The following is an 18067-nucleotide window of genomic DNA, read 5'->3' as shown; positions in this document are numbered from 1 at the left end:
CTGAATGACCTGATCACCTCCCAAAGGCCCTACCTCCAATCACCATCATACTGGAGAAAGGTTTCAACATGAATGTTGGGGAGATGGCAAGATTCATTCAGTTTATTGGCAACATCCTTAAACCGATAACTGGCATCTACAAAAATATCTAAAGCTACTGTAATCGTTAATCCTGAAGGTCTGAATGTTTCCCTCCTGAGACAGGGAACAAGGTAAGTATGCATACTTTCACCACTTCTAGTCAATATTTTCCTGGCTGTTCTAGCCAATAAAAAAGTCAAGCAGAAATAAAGAAGTAAAACAGTCATTATTCACTGGCAACACCTGAATCTGTAAGAAAAACCCATAAAACATTACTTGAATTAAGAAGCGAGTTTAGCAACGTGAAGAGACACATAGTCAGTATGTAAAAGTAAATTCTGCTTCCATATACCAGCCATAAACAATTAAAAATGGAAATTTTCAAAAGCAACGCTACATAGTGTAATGCTGAAAAACAGGAGAAAGAATGTGCTGCCATTGTCCCCACTCCCCAGCTACAGAGTTGTGGCTCAGAGGTTCTGAAGCAGATAGCTCCTCTCAGAGGAACAAAGTTCATTTGCAAAGGGGTGTTGAGGAGAAGGTCAAGCAAGTCTAAGGGCACTTGCAAAACAGTGGAGGTTGTGGTACAAGGCAAACGGTAGGAGACTGGTAGAAGTCTTGGACATAGAGGATCAACTGTAGGCTGGCCGGATTACCTGAGACAATCAGGGAGAAGAGACAGCTGCAAGGAGCCTGCCTAGGGTCAGAAAAACTCTGAAACAGTAACTTCAGCAGCTAGCCCTTCAAAGGAGCACGGATTTCACTGGTTTATATTATGAAGCAATATATCCAGGGTATCGCTGAAAACGGTTGAACAAGTAGCCCACAGTCAGCGAACCGGAACAGCTGGGTGTGGTCAGGCAAAGAGACAATCAGAGAGAACCTGACGCAACCAGTCATCCCAAGGGGACAGTAGGCATCCCCAAGTCGTCTCTCCCTGAGGACTAAAATCTGAAGCCTAACACAAGGGTGGGGGTGGGGGAGAGTAAGGAGAGAAAACAGACTCCACTAAAATAAACCAGCTAGACACTAAACAACTAGACAAGGAAATAGAAGTAACAAACCCAGGAAGGGGTGGGATGGATCAGTACCCAGTACTGCTCCAATATTTTAGATAGTTAGACACGAAAAAAATTATGATAATTCAAAAAACAGGAAAGCATGAATAAGCAACAGAAACTGCCGGTGCTTGCAACCAGATGTCAGATTTGATAAAGAATTCAAAGTAGCTGCTATAATCAGGTCCAAAGAACAAAGAAAACCACAATCAAAAAAGTAAAGGAAGGTATGATGAAAATGTCACATCAAAGACAGAATAACAATAAAGTGAGAAAAATTATTTAAAAAAGAACCAAATACAAGTTCTGCAGTTGAAAAGTGCAGTAACTAAAGTGAAAAATTCACTCGAGGAGATCGACACTAGTTGAACTACCAGAGAAAGATTTAGCAATCTTGAAGACAGATGGACAGCGATTATACAGTCTGAAGAAAGTGAGGAAAACAAATGAGGGCAATAAACTGAGCTGCACAAACATATGGAACACTCTTAACACCAACACGGATGCAGAGTACCAGAACAGAGACAGAAAGGAGCAGAAAAAAAATATTCAAAGAAACAGTGCCTGAAAGCAACTCAATGAACTCCAAGTAGGATAAATGAGAGATTCATAGACACATCACAGTAAACGTGCCGAAAGCCAAAGGCAAGGAGAAAATCCTGAAAACAAGAGAAAATGACCAGTCACTTATGAGGGAAATACAATTAATAGCAGTTTACTCAGAAGAAAATATGGAGGCCAGAAGGAACTGGGTAATTAAAAAATTAAAAAATGCTCAACAACCAAGAATCTCATATCCAGTAAGCTATTTTTAAAAATGAAAGTAATGTCACTGAATTGGTTCCTTAGGTATAAGAATTTCTTTTTGTCAGAATCTTCAGGGTTTTACACAGATAAGATCATGTCATCTGGACGTGGAGGACTTGATGGCTACTAAAATAAACCAGACACAGAAAGACAAATACTGGGCCATCTCCCTTCTACATGCAATCTAAAATACTCAGACTCCTAGAAGCTGAGGGTAGAACAATGGCTGCCAGGGGTAAGGGGAGGGGTAAATGGTGAGGTGATGGTCAAAGGTACAAAGTTACAACTATGAAAGAGAAGTATGTTCTGGAGACCTACAGAGCGTAGTGCCTTTACCTAACAATACTGCGTTATATACTTAAAATTGCTAAGAGATTATCTTATGTTAAAAGTGCTCTTACCGCTAATGATAATCACATAATAACAACCACACCAACAAGAAGAAAGGGTTGTACATGTGAATACCTTTACCTATAGCTTTACCTATCAATCAGACCTCAATAAAACACACCTCTTTGGTACCACTAGTCACGGTAGTAATTTTTACATTGACTTATATGATTGTTAGATTAACTATTCTTGAATGATTTGGCTTAAACTCACTCCACGAAGGCAGTGATGTGTCTTTGTTTACTGTATCGCCCAGGCACCCAACACAGTGTCTACAGTGTCTAGGTAAGAGCTGAAACTTATTTAGTGAATCATACTTAAATGAATAGAGTCTCTTACCCTATATTTGCCACACACACACACACACACACACACACACACGGTTACCATCATACTTATGCAACTCAGGGAGCAGTGCCTGGGCAGCCACCCCCAGCTGGATCAGGAGATGGAGGAGCACCAGTGGTGTTGCCAGATGGCGGCTTCGAGCTTCTGTAAGGTGAGGCAGTGTTACTCTCAGCAAGGCTAAGAAACTTTATGAATGTGTCTATGGTAAAGGCTGAGACCTTCGTGCCTTCACACACTCAGTGTCCCCTCGTTACTGTTCATGGCGGGTCATCAGAATGCTCATCACTAAGTGCAGCGATTCCCTCCCGGACCTCGGACCAGGGTAACCTCTCCCCACAATACTAGAGCACTCTATTTTCATAGCAGAAAAGCAAGGCCAGAAAACGGGATTTTCGCTGTTTGTCCCCTCTTAATGTGTTTTCTCACCTTGTACTCACTTCCATGCTTCTTCTTTGAGTCACCCACCCAACCCTGCTACTTCCCAACCAATGACTACAACACCTGTGCCTGCATCTCACTTGCTATGTAGGGCTCTACTGGAGGTGGCTGGATCTAACTATTGTACTATGCATTTGCTTTCTGTTTTCTCTTATGAATCCGCAGGCCTCCAGACTTCAAATAACGTGCTCCAGGTGGCCCACAAACGGAGAATGCTTCAGGTGAGGCTGCCACTCTCACCCACAGCGTGACCAAAGCAGTGCTACCTTATAAGAACCACACACTGCACCCCGGGGGCCAAAAGAGAGCAAAAGTCTAAGAAATTTTAATAGAGATGCTTATCTCAATAGCACAACTGTCTCTTCTTAGGGACAAGCAAGTTGCTGTCTGATTTGGTTTGGTTTTGGCCTGCATCGTCTGTGGCATTTTCATAGCCCTTGCAGACTTAGCTAACCTTCCATCCAAACCTCTCTGCTTCCCTCACTGCTCCGCTCTACTGTCCCACATAGCTCTCCTCCGCTTTAAATGCACTGATCGGGTTTTCAGCTGGCAAGGATATCAAAGCAATTCATTATCTTGAAATGTCAAGATACCAAAGAGATCGAGTCTTTAGAAAAACGACTTTAAAATCTATAGGATTTTATCTGTTGTTTTGTTTCCAAACATTATATATACCATAAACTACTGTCCATAATGATCATGATGAGGATACCAACGCTGAAATCTGCCGCAGCAAACGCGTCTATAGACCTTGATATGAACCAGATCCCGACTTAGTGATGTGCCTGTATTGACTCGTCACCTCACAGTCTCTCGTGCACCTGAGACATCATGTTCTATCCAAGCACTGATCCAGTGTAATCAGGATAAGCTGTCTTACATGTTCACCTGTCTTTTGAACCAAAGGACACTGGACACTGAGGTGCACTGCAGTTTATGGCCAAATTCCATGTCTCTGTTATGTTTTTCTCTGACCTGGATTTAACCCTGACCTTGCCCTTGCTGAGTAGGTGGCTCTGGGTAAGTTACTTCACCCCTTAACCTCTACGGGTCTCAGTTTCCTCATCTGGATGGAACAAGGGACGATACCCTTAAAAACACTTACCTCACAGTGCTGCAGTGGATACTCCATGAATTTTAAAATCATTGCTGTAGGGAAAGAGCTAAAAACAAATCCAGGCCTGTAGTAAGCCTCCTGAAGTGTGAGCTTGTATTCCTGTCTCTTTCCTTCTGCTTGTATCCATTATCCTTCCCTCCTGTTTGCTACTCCTTCTCTCTGCCTGCCCCCTGCACACTTTCACCTCATCCTCCACTCCCATTCTCTCCTCACTGCACCTTTCCTAAGACTCTCCAAACACACTGTTTACCACCTCCTCATGACTCAGTTCAGAAAATACTAATACACCAGCCTTTTGTTAAATGAATAATGAATATGAGTGGAAGAAAAACAAATGTTACTGATGAAAACTGGACTGTTAACAGTTTCGTATCTTTACCAGATTCACATCTTCCCAACAGACTGAACTCCCAATAGGAGTTCAATACAACTAACGGCTGTAGAAGCCACCACATGATGAGGCCCTTGGCCTTTACATTTCACTCTTTGAAATGTTTACACAAATTTATACACTCGTGTTCTATCATCATCCAGTGACCACTTCATTTTCCAAACACTGTACAAAATGTGCAAACAGGTCATTCGTTCTAATTTCCTAGAGAAGTTTCCATTCAAGTTTTCCATAGGAACCCACAATGATGCAACCAAGCATTGCATTTAGGCTTCCCAATGGCCCATGAGGAGAGCTGAATACTCGTTATGCTAATAAAAGCACGCCCTCCACCGTGCCCCACAGACTCAATTCCTGAGTCCCCAAGGAGCCGAAGTGATAGTGCTAAGTCCTTCCAGTGAGTCAAAGGTAGTCTTGACACCATCTTTCCAGAACATGCTTCCCGGAAATGTGGGAACAACAACAGTAACAACAACGGCTAGAATTGATCGGCAATTTGCCACATGCCGGGCACTGTCCTGATGACTTTTCTTGTCTTAACACAGTCAGTACTCTAAACTGCCCCCAAGAAGTAGCTACACTTACTACTAACTAGTGTTTCCACGTTGCTAATGGAAACGAGGCACACAGATGTTAAGTAACTTGCTCAGTGGCATCGGGCCGTAAGTGGTGCAGGCACAGGTTGCAGAAAATTCACTGTACTGTGCACTTGTTCAGTCAATATTAGGATCCAAGGGCCACTGCAAATATTTAGAGTTACACCTAACATATAACACAAACTGATTTTATAGCACGGAACTGCATGGTATACAGAAATTTGATTTCAACAGCAATCACTTAGATGGAAGCTTGACAGGGACTGGATTCAGGATACTCTGTGGAAACAATAACTCTCCGAGCCTTGTTAGTACAGCAGACAGCACATCAGTCTCCTAGCTGAAGTTCTTGGGTTTGTGCATCAGAGAAGGCACCAAACTGTTGTCACTTCTGCACCCTCACAACAATGGAGAGAGAAGCCAGGCAGCAGAAAAACGGGACCACTGCCCTGCTCCAGTAGTTCCCAGACAAGGAGTCCTCCTAAGTCAGAACCCAAGAACTTTTTAAAAATGCACATGCTATGATCCACACCCAGTGAATCTCATTTAGCATGGTCACAATGTTAAGAATCTGTGATTTTTAAAAAAATGTTTATTTATCGAGAGAGAGAGAGAGAGAGAGAGAGAGAGCGCGCGCGCGCAAGAGAGCAAACATGCACGTGAGTCGGGTAGCAGCAGAGACAGAGGAAGAGAGAGAATCCCAAGTAGGCTCTGCATTGTTAGCAAGGAGCCCAATGCGGAGCTCATTCTCACGAACTGTGAGATCATGTCCTGAGCCGAAATCAAGAGTCGGATACTTAACCAACTGAGCTACCCACGTGCCCTAGAATCTGTGATTTTTAACTCTGCCTAGGAGACTCTCAAGAACTTTATTAAATCCCTGTGGTAGCAAGCCTGACTTCAATGTACTGACTCTTTCCAGACAAACACACACATGAGAGACCAATCTGAAAGCACACAGAAAGCAGAACATAATGAGCACAGCCTGAGACTCAAACCAAGGGCAGGGCAGATTTTCTGAGAGGACATCACGACCCCACTGGACTTTCTCCATGAAAGCTTCGGTCTATCTCAAATCCATTCTCTTCATGGCCAGTGGGTAGGGTTGGTGACAGAAGATGACATTAAGTTCTCATGATGGCATGGGCTTTTTTTGAGGACCACGTAAACCATATGATGTGAGGTTATGCAGTCTATTCTCCCCATGTCCTCTCAGCCTTTGGTTCATTCTTACACCCACACTCCACTCCACGTCAGCCTGGAGCAACCAGAACTTGGGCGCATGTCTTCCCTTCACCTATCAAAAACCTGCCTTTGACCTTAGGAGATCATCTCCCTCTTGTCCTTTCAGCTGTCCTGTGATATCATCTGCTGTCCCGAACAGGACAGAAGCTTAAAGCCCTTGCCCAGGCCCTTACTATGGTGTCCATACCTAGAAAGGCTTGTCATCAATGAGGAGGAGAACCCCAGTCCCAGGAGCTAAGAGCCAAGACGAGCACAAAACCATCCGGGCGTGGACATTCCACAGCAGTGGTGACCTCTGAAATGAAGCTTTACCTCACATCTCAGCTGTCCCTGAAACACGTTCTTATCACAGAAAGCAGGCAGAGGATGAGGGTGCCCGGAATCCTTCCTAGGGAGTACTTCCTGGGAGTACCATGCTGCCATGGTATTTCCTCTCACCAAATCCAGGCAAGGACCAGCATATTATGTGGGTTATAACCACAATGGCACATTTTGAAAATTTCAGAGGGAGGCTGTGATTGTTGAAATGATTAAAGGGAAGTATCAGTATTTAAAAAGGGAAAGTTTCAGGGAGGCAAATCTTTTTGACAGAGACTTACATAAGGTGGATTTTCCATAAATGTTAACTTCCATGTAAATTGAGGGATACTTGCATGTTGTTTTACCTGGGAAGGTACCAATAATCCTTGACTGTTTTGGAAAATACATCAATGAAAGCAATTCTGTTCATGGCTTTGCGTCTCATACAACATGCCAGTATCACTTGATATCTGTGGCTGTGCGTGCAGGAAATAGAATGAGGGGAACCCAAGTGTACTGACCGGATGGGTCTTCTCCAGGTTATGCTGTGAAAGGACCGGAGGAATTAAGTGGGAGATGTTCACAATGTGATCTGCCAGCGGTCACTGAACATTGCCACTTTGTTTCCTTATCTGTCTCCCTCGTGTCTGCCTCGTGGAAGGCTGGAAACACACCTCTTGGTGTCTTCAGGCCAGAGGACCTGACACTCGGCAGAAGGCCAGTCCACACTTGTGGAATTGAAGTCAAATGGGAATGAATGGACCTAGTGTCATGATGATGAACCACACAGATGCCGGTCTGCAGAGGGCAGGAGGGACGTGCCACAGGTCTCAGTCTTAGGACCAATGCGGTAGGGTAAGACCAGCCTGCAGGACTGATCTCCATCACATCCCTCAGGGGTCCTAGATTTAACCAGTTAAAACAATTTGCACTAACCACAAAGGTCTAATGTAGAAAAACAGGTAACTTACTGATTAGTTTTTTTGTACAAACCTTTTTAGCTGGCCTGATGCACAAATTCAGGCACAGCACACACCGGTCGAGAAGCAGAACCTGACCTGAAAGTCTTCCAGGCTGAGGCAGTGTCGGGCTGGTCAGGGCACACACACAGGAAGGGTAATCCTAGCGGGCACACGTGATTCTCCTGAAACAGAGTTTACAATCGTTAGGGAGCCCAGAGCTGGACATACACCGAATCCGGCAACACGGCTCACCGGGGCCTCAATGTGGCCTCCCGCCACGGGCCTTCCCCTCTAGGACTCCCTGTCCACTTGGAATATTCATTTGAGCCCTTGGTTTTAGAGGGATGCCTGGAGGCAGTTATTTCCCAAAGTTGTGTCTGTCCACGACACCAGTTCATCCTCTCTCTGAGGGTGGAGGTCACGTGGAGGTGCCATGCGTGCAACGCCCAGGAGCTGGGGCCACCCCTGCTGTCCCACAGTCAGAGCTCTGGCAGGTATGGCTCGAGGCTCAGGAGTCAATTTGCATTCGCAGTGCTCACAAAGGCTTGCAAAGGCTGCACTGAGAGTGTTTCCTTAACAAAAAATAGAAAATTTCCAAGAATAGTCTGGACAGACACAGGCCATTAATGTCCTCGCCTCTTCCCTCTGCTTCTCCCCAGGTGCCAGGTTTGTTTTCTCCACTGTTACAAAATCAGTGCGTACAATTCTGAAACTGAACCTTTCCCTGACTTTATTTATCTCCTGCTCTCCTCCAAACCTTTTGTAAGGAGGGCCTGTTAGCAAAAGCGACCAAAATATTCTCATAGAAAACTCTATTACATAATGAGAAAGACTCATGATCATTAGGAATTGTTCAGGATGAAATTCTGAATTTTCAGAATTTTCAAAATTTTCAAAATGGGTTTACATCACCTCCTGTCCCTTTTGTCTCTCTCCTTTATCCAGCAACCAGGCTAGAACAGGTCATACCCTTGCTGGGGGCAGCTGCTTTGAACAGTGGCCCTGCCTAACATCTTACATCAGTTTTCTCAGACATCCAGGCACCAACAGCCACAACGTACAAAGCCACTTTTAAATCCTCCCTTTTCGCTCTCACTGCAAGTTTACTGAAACTCCTAGCAGTAAGTGGACACTTACCGGGTGACCATATAGGGGACATCCTGGTTGGAATGCCGGGAGGCGCAGCCACAGCAGCAGTAAGCCAGCTGAAGAAAAGGCTGGAATGCCTTCCCCTCCGTCTTTGCCTCTAGTTTATGTAAAGCTTTTTCTAGCCCAGGCAACAAATTAAATTTGTCTTCTCCCACGTGCAGGAGACAGCAAGTTAAACTTTCAACATTTTTGTTCACCTTTGGGAAGGTCTGGATCCTTTTCCCCGGCCTCCAGAGAATAAAGACCCAAGTCATAAGTTGGCTACACTTGTTCACCTCATATCATCCAGCATGGCTAAAGCAGCCAAGGCATGCAGTGAGCCAACGCTCTTGGACTTGGACCTTTTATTTTTGCATTCCGTGTGTAACATTTACCTTTCAGAACAGCTCAGCTGCTCTTTCATATCGTGGGCACATCCATAGTCACTGAGGCACAAGCAGCTTATCATCTCTACCGTGCCATCCTTTCTTTACGCAAAGTCTTCCACCATATTTTAGTGAGTCAGGGTTTTCCTGCTAGTGAGTCCCATGGCTGCCACCATGGTTTCGGAGGTCCCAAGACCACCCTTGCTTTTGCTGCATCCCCAGGAGGACGTGAAGGTCATCCTCAGGGCTAAGATTTATTACAGCAAAAGGATAGAAAGCAAAATTGCCCAGGGGAAATGGTGCCCTGGGTAACATCTGGAGGAAACCAGTGCAAGCTTCCAAGAGTCCTTTCCCAGGAGAGTCACACAATTTGTCCCTTCAGCAACAAATCATGATAACTCATGTGAAATGCTGTCTACCAAGGGCACCTCGTGAGTAACACAGCGTCAGAGGTTTGGGATGGAGGCTGGTCACGTAGGTACTGTCTGCCCAGCACAGACCAAGATTTCAGATTCCCAGAAGGAAAGGTATTTTCATAGATGTCTATGTGTTGAGATGTTTCATAGATGTTTAACATGAAACATATTGTTTGGACAGTTTAGGAAGAATAAAGCACCCTGCTCGGTAGGGAATGGTGGGAAACCTTCTGAAATTCAAGTTCCTGGATGCAAGATAAGGGCCAACATGCTGATGTCTGTAAGCACAGCAGTTTCAGGCCTACTACGTTAACTCTTCTCTGCACAACACCCAATAACAAAGCTTCGAAATATATAACCAAGTCAGACAGAACTGAAGGATAAATGAACAAATCTACAAGTAACAGTTATAGAGGTCAACACTCTCTCAGTCATATGCAGAAGGAATAGAAGGAAAATTAGCAATATGCGGATGAACTGAACAACACCGTGAACTACCTGGATGTAACTGACAAGTATAGAACCCTTCACATATGGAAGTTTCACCAAGGTGGACTGCATCCTGGGTCACGAAACACATATCAGAAGTTATAAAATAGTTGAAATCATACAGAGAATGTTGCCTGAGCAAAAGAAAAAAAAAAAACAACCCAATATGTAAGAAAATGTGAAGAGGAAAATCTCCAAACACAAGGAAATTACACGATACATGTCTAAATAATCCCATGGTGCAAATGGCAAGGCTCAAGGGAAATTAGAAAATATTTTGGATACTAACTGTTTATCAGATGAACTGAATGCAAATGAAAATACAACATATCCAAATTTGCAGGATGCAGCTACAGCAGTACTTAGTGTTAAATGTACCGCATCAAATGTTTGTATTAGAAAGAAGAAAGGACCCACGTTAATAATGAAAGCTTCCACCTTAAGAAACTAGAAACAGGAAATAAAAATAAACTTAAAGCAAGCAAATAAGAAAAACAGGGTTTAGAGCAAATATCAGGAAAAGAATAGAGATAGTCAATGAAACCAAAAGCTGGTTCTTCGAAAAGGTCAATAAAATTCATAAATTTCTATCCAGACTGACACAAAAAGAAAGATAAGTAAAATAAAGACACAACTTACCAATATCCAGAATGAAATAGGTTACAGAATCCAGAGAATTTGAATGGATTCTAACAAATAATCTATGCACTTACATTTGGTAATTGAGATGGAACAGAACAATTGCTTGAAAGACACAAACTATTAAAGCTCAACCCAAACAAAACAAAACCCAACAAAACCAAAAAAAAACAAAAAACCACCACCCAGGTAATCTGAAAAACATACATATATTTCTAAAATATCATTGTTAAAAACTTTCAGGAAAGAAATCTCCAGGCCCAGACGGTTTCTCTGGAAAACTGTACCACACACTTAAGAACAAGTAACAGTGTGCTATCAACAACAGCCAAATTATGGGAAAAGCCCATATGTCCATTGACTGATGAATGGATAAAGAAGAAGTGGTACATATATATACAATGGAATACTACTCAGGGATTAAAAAGAATGAAATCTTGCCATTTGCAACACTGTGGATGGAAGTAGATCGTATTATGCTAAGCAAAATAAGTCAGTCAGAGAAAGACAAATACCATACGATTTCACCCATATGTCAAATTTAAAAAACATAACAGATGAACACAGAGGAAGGGAAGCAAAGATAAGATAAAAACAGAGAGGGAGGCAAACCATAAGAGATTCTTAAATACAGAGAACAAACGGAAGATTGCTGGAGAGGTGTTGTGTGTGTTGGTGGGGGGGAGTGAGCTTAAATGCATCATGGGCATTAAGGAGGTCACTTGTTGGGATGAGCACTGGGTGTTATATGTAAGTGATGAATCACTAAATTCTACTCCTGAAACCATTACTACACTATACGCTAACTTGAATCTAAATTTTAAAAAATTCTACAAAAGTAGTAGAAATATAATAAGAAATAACAGCAATTCTACAACCTCTTCAAAGAAATAGAAGAGAGGGACCACTTCTTGAATCATTTCATCAGACTGGCATTACCCTGATAACAAAATCAGACAAAGACACCACTAGCAAATCATTCAATAATATATAAAAAGAATAATACAACATGAGCAAGTTGGGTTTATCCTGGAAATACAAAGCTGGTGTAGAATTCAAAAATCAGTTAAGAAATTATATTAGTGTATCAAAAAAAAAAAAAGACCCACATGATCATATCAATTGATGCAGAGAAAGCATCTGACCAAATTCAACAGCCATTCATGATAAAAACATTCAGCAAACTATAACCAGAAGGGAACTTTCCTAACCTGGATATAGTGTGGCCACGCACTGAAGAAGTTCTCAGACACTAGACCGAGCGGGTGTGCAGGGCTGCCTCTGTGAGAGAGCAGCAGACTGCATATAGCCCTTATTTCATATTTCATTAGATAGAGGATCAAAGAATATCAAAGCATGGATAGAGAGCACAATGGACCTTTAGACATTAACCAGACATACATTTGGTGGCTACGTGAAGGCATGCAGGGAGTACGTGAAGTTTTAAGGAGTGTCAGGGAATTACAGCGGGTTTTGTATCTTAACTGTCCTCTGGGGGATCGTGGGGCTCTGTAGCTCATAATGCTACCACGTTCGACAGCCTTGAGACCAGAACATTGCTGACGTTTCAGCTATTGCCCCGTTCACCCTCCAGGACTTACAATACTTTCTCTAGAAACAACTCCACAATACAGAGCATCTTACAAAGATACCTACACCCTCCATCCTGCTTAATGAGGAAAGACTACATGCTTTCTCCCTAAGACCAGGAATGAGGCTACGATATCCACTCTCCCCTCTGTTTACTCAGTATTTTGCTAGAAGTCCTAGTCACTCCAGTAAGGAAAGAAAAAAGAAAGGTCAGGAAGGAGGAAATAAACTTCCAATTCACAATGACATGATTATGTATGTAGAAAATCCCATGAAATTACAGAAAAAAACCTCCTAGAACCAATACGTGAATTCAATGCTGTCACAGCATAGAAGCTGAACACAAAAAAATCAAGCAACTTTCTGCATGCTAGCAATGAACAATTACATAACAAGACAAAATACAGAAACCACCTGCAGGTACCATTTACAATCGCTTCCCCCGTTCCAGTCTATCGAAACATACACAGGATGTATATGCTCAAAACCACAAAAAGCTGAGGAAAGAAATATAAGACCTAAATGAATGGAGACACATACTGTGTTCTTGGGTTGATCAAATCAAAATAACGTAGGCGTCAATAGGCCTCAAAGGAATGCAACATTTTAATACAATTCCAATAAAAAATCCCAGTAGGACTTTTTGGACATATAGACTGATTATGAAGTTTATGTGGAAAGGTAAAGGAACTAGAATAGTCAAATAATTTTGAAAATGAAAAACAAAATTGGAGGAGTAACTCCAATTTTATGATTTACTGTGTAGCAACAGCCAAGATATGGAAACAATGTAAGTGTCCATGGAGGGATGAACGGATCAAGAAAATGTGCTATAAATACACAATGGAATATTAATTGGCCATAAAAAGAAAATCCTGACTTTTGCAACTAAATGGATGGACCCTGAATGCTTTACACTGAAAGAAGACAAAGAAAGACAAATACTGTATGTTCTCACATATGTGGAAATTTAAAAAGCCAAACTCATAGAAATAGAGATTAGAATGGTGTTTGCCAGCGGTTGGGGAAAATGGTGGTGTTGGGTACAAATTTCCGGCCATAAGAAGAGTAAGTTATGGGGATCATACACACACACACACACACACACACATTTATATTTATATGTATATATATATATATACATATATATATAAACACACACATATATATATGTATATATATATAAATATCATCACCGTGTATATCTTAAGCTTACTTATGTTATATATCAATAGTATCTCATTAAAACTGAAAAAATAAAATCATCCCCAGAATGTCCAGTGGGAGCCCCTTCAGGCTATTTTCTGTGTCCTTCTGACATCACCAAATCAGTCTTTGAACTGTCCCTTATTGTTGGTACCACAAGTTTCCTTGAACTGTCCCTTATGATTGGTACCACAAGTTGAGCCAGGCTCATTTGTCCTTTCGCTCTCCCAGCCTGGGAACCCATCACTGAATGCAGAATAATATTTAGAAGCCAGGACGGTCGGGGCTAGGTGTACTTATTACTATTGGGATGTTGCTGTTTCCAGAAAGTTTGGAATACATGTATGTACACATTCAAACACACACACATACATATGTACATCTGTATCTATCAACATATGCACATACGCACGCATACATATCATAAAGCATGAGTTCACATGGAGACCTCCAATCCCAATAGAACACCTCAGAATTTGTTTTCTTCCTTTCTGTATTTGAAATTTCCTCTTCCAAAAGTGAGAGTCGAGTCTTCCACATTTAGTGAGTTGACGAATCCTAAAGTATATAAGGCATCCCAGTTGTACACAGAGGCCCACCCTCACATGCTCTGCTGAACCAATCCCTGACCTTGACCTCCACACTCCACTGAAGTTTGAACCCTTGAGCCAGTTAGCCTTCTCCCCATCCAACCCCCAGGGACATCCTCCTTACTTACTACCTTGGGCTCTGTCCCCAGTGCAGTCTGCCCCTATGTATGGATGCCCTTCTCACTGTGCCTGGGCTCTGACTCCAAGTGTGGGATGCCCCTACATGTACACACTTGCCTTGCTCTGTAGCACCTAATGGCTTTAGAGCTGAACTGCTCAGGCACAGGAGGGAAGGGAAGGGAAGGGAAAGAAAAGGGAGGGGGAGAGGTGAATATATCTCAATACAATCAATTAACTAAAGTGAATTGGGGCAAATCCAGGCAATATCATGAAGCCAGTGTGTTGGGTTTTTTTTTTTTTTCCTCATTGCTCTCCAGCTTCCCCTTCCTGCCTCTCTTCTCTGCCCCATTTCTTTCTCAGTCCGGACCTCCATCAAGTGTAGAAATGTAACGAGGGGCATGATTCCCATATTATCGCTTATATCTGCTGGCTGGCTGACATCCAAACTGGATGGTGTGGGCCCTGCAGCTCTGACACTCAAGCCTCTCATGTCTCAAGTCTTTCATGATGGAGCACAAGGTTTCACCCCTCTTAGCAATTTCAGGTGTAAACAGGAGATCAGATTCTGGGCACTTCTTGGAGTGCCCTTCTTCCGGTCCTTTATAAAATGGGGATGAAGACCACCTCCCTCACAGGTTGTGGGAAAAATAGAGACAGCAACACCAGACACCTTTCACTGCGCTCTATGTGTCAAACCAGTTTTGAGGGCTTTTGCCAGCATTACAGGACTCCTTGATATCAGGAACATACTCAGTGGATTTCCCCTCAGTACTGTTGCACCTGCTGTACCTTCTGCCTGTAATGTTCTAACAATTGCAGGTAGTTCCACGGCCTGTTCCTTCACTTCCTCAGGAATCTGCTCAGTCATTACCTTCTGAGGGAGTCATTCCCTCATCACCCTGCATAAATACCAACATGATCCCCACATACTCCTTCCTCCAACCCACCTTCTCTTTCTATGTAGCACTTGACATCCTCTGACAGTCAATACATTTACTGGCTAACTCTAGGGAATAAGACACTTTGTCAGTTTTATCCTGTGTTGTACTTCCGACTTCCAAGGAAAGTACTCAGGCACACAGCCGGTGATCAGAAAATTCTTGTGGAAGGATGGCTGGGAGTCAGGACCTTTACACACACTTCTAAGTTGCACAGGTACCCTCCAAGACACGCACTGCCCCCATTTTATTGATGCTGACACATATTTAATCCTCAGGAAACAAGTGACTTTCCCAATGACACACAACCAGGATTTGGGGGTCCGGGCTTTGGAATCATATCTGCCAGCTTCCAAACCCCTCAGTTCCTGGAAAGAGACCTCACAACCACAAAGATAAAAGATTTTACTTCTCAGACACAGACGCCAAACAGCTCAGATACCCAGGGACACCAAAAACAGATCCCTGAACACACCCTAAAAAAGATTCAAAAAATCTCTGCACAAAGAGCTTGCAACTTGAGTCACAGAATACAAAAAAACAACAGAGATCATACACACTGAAACAACTCCTGCCCCCCCCCCCCCGCCCCCGCAACAGATCAACGTGTTCACTCCAGGAAACAAATTAAATCTGCTCAGAGACCTCACATCCTAGAGAAGACTCCCAAACCCTGCAGACACCTCCCAAGCTATTACAAGGACCTCAAAATAAAAAGGGAAAGACAGAAGCTCAAATAACTCAGAAACATCACATAACCTTTATCTTTAAAGTCCCCAGACATTTCAGAGAACCCACACCTTGGACTCGCAAACAGCACAGATCCTTTACACCTTAAGATAATGCCCCCCACCCCACGCAGCTCAGAGATATCACAACTTGAAACAATCACAAACAGCTCAGAGACCTCATACCCTGGGGTGCAGACGCCCACACAGATCTCAACCCCACGGACATAAATGCGCAAAAAGCTCAGAAAATGCACCCCCAGATATACAGACACGCACGGCCTAAAGTCCTTATCCCGTGGCGTACAAAATCCACTCAGATAAAATATCCCATTCACTCACAATCTCCTAAAAGGCTCAGAGAGATCAAACATACTCAAACTGTGCCTGTGATGTCCTCTCTAGCCATACACATCCCCAAACTGCTTGACACACTCTACTTCCCAGGCAGGGACGCCAAACAAGCGCACAGACCTCGCCCTGGACTTAATTGATTGCATCTGTAGGATGGATGGCGCCGTGCCAAATGCGCCCGACTAGGCTTGTGACCGAGTTAGGGCTGAACAAGACTGAAAGAGCTCACGTGAAGACAGTTGCACAGTCACGGCGCGCGTCCAGCGCCAGACTCTGGCTACAAACGAGCTGTTGCGCCGAACCTCGCCACCGACTGGGACAGCATCTTCAGCCCCTCGGGGCAGTCAGTCGGAGAGTAGTTCAACTCGGAGAAAAACTGCGCCCTCTGAAAAGCCACACACACACAAACACACCCACACCCACACAAACACACACACACCCCTCGCCCAGAGCTCCTGCCCTCGTTGTGCCTGACCCCGCTAGATAGCCAATGGGAACGGGGTAGACGAAGACAGGGGCGGGGAGTAGGGAGTTTTTCCGGAGCCATTTTGCGCCCCGGAAGGGCTTACTCTGGCACACTCTCTCCCGGACCAATCATCACCTAGAAAGTCTCTGACCTCGCCCCCTATATATAGGAGAGCCAGTCTCTCACCTCGTTGCTGCCCAGCTGGACGTAACCATGTAGAAACGGAGGGGTGGAGTCGGCGAAGTGCAAATGAATAAAGCGGCCTGAGACCCGGTGTTCACATAGGTTCACATGGGCAGGAAGAATGGAGTGGAGCGAGTGGGGAAGGACCTGGCGGCGCCATTAGCGCCTCCGCTGCGACCTGTGGCTGATGCCACACGCTGTATAAGCAGACCCTCAGTACTGTCACATACACAATGGATTATTCCAAAATCGGAGTCCCCTCTCTAGTGGTACCTCCCGGAGTGGACGGTCCTGCCTCTGTGGCCCTGAGAGGTGTGTCCAGTGACGCTTACCGTTCCAGCTCGCGCGCCCCTTAGTGGCGCGTACCTGGAATGGCTGGTCGATGCAGATGCCCACGGACCGTTCCAGGCTGGTCCCAAAGGGAGGGAGGGCAAAGCCAGGGTGTAAACCCCAGCTCGCTGCAGTGGTGGACTCGGGAGAAAGTCTTCCTGCGCTGAAATTTACCTGTCTCCGGTGGCCGCCAGTGTAATAGGGAGCGTTAAAAGTGATTTTTTTTTTTTTTTTTTAATGTGGTAGGCGTTGTGCTGGCTTGTGCCTCCGTGGGCAATGCAAACTAGGTCTAGTGGGGGAACAGGGGCAGGAGGGGTAGAGCACGGGGATGGTGTTAGAGGTCTGCTGTGTGTCAGGCCTTTGTGATTGACTGTCAGTAATAAGTCATTTGTTTCTGTTAGGGAAAGGGCCATCTTCCAGGGGCCCCAAGGACACTGAGAAAGTGATATAAAGACTGCGGACTTTGTCAGCATCCTGCCACCCGTGAACGTGTTCCCTAGGAGAATCCTTTGGCCTGTGTAGCTATGCGTCTCACCACAGCCTTGTACTTATTCATTCTCTCATTCATTCATTAATTCCCTCCAAATTATGTGTCAGGCACTATTATGGGTGTTAGGAATATGACCGCGTGGAAACAACAACAACCCCCCCCCCTTGCTCTCATGGAGCTTACATTCTATTGGGATCATACAGCACAAAAATGTAAGTAATTTGTCAAGTAATTTGGCAATTGCGATTAAAATTAAATCGGAATAATGAAATAGAGGGGGA

General features: G+C 44.0%; 1 protein-coding gene across 18 annotated transcripts in view; it reads right to left on the bottom strand.

Annotated features, from left to right (window-relative positions):
• Positions 1–16846, bottom strand: part of FAM156A (family with sequence similarity 156 member A) — a 47137-nt gene extending 30291 nt beyond the window's left edge. For 2 of the 18 annotated variants that reach the window (XM_053891598.1, XM_053891597.1), the window contains exons 1-2: positions 16547–16770; positions 7830–7915 (exon numbers count right to left, since the gene is read on the bottom strand). The gene's annotated coding sequence lies outside the window, so the exon portion shown is untranslated. Of the gene's footprint in view, positions 1–7764; positions 7916–8645; positions 8824–8870; positions 9111–9256; positions 13464–16546 lie in introns of those variants that run through there. The other 16 variants (XM_053891608.1, XM_053891607.1, XR_008418271.1 and 13 more) reach the window with 15 other exon arrangements.
• Positions 16847–18067: the final 1221 nt, after the last annotated feature.

This window comes from Panthera pardus, unplaced genomic scaffold (genome assembly GCF_024362965.1).
Source record: "Panthera pardus isolate Hobbes unplaced genomic scaffold, ASM2436296v1 HiC_scaffold_27, whole genome shotgun sequence".
NCBI lineage: Eukaryota > Metazoa > Chordata > Mammalia > Carnivora > Felidae > Panthera > Panthera pardus.
The sequence above is the reverse complement of the archived record's forward strand: the minus strand, read 5'-3'. Positions and strand labels throughout refer to the sequence as shown.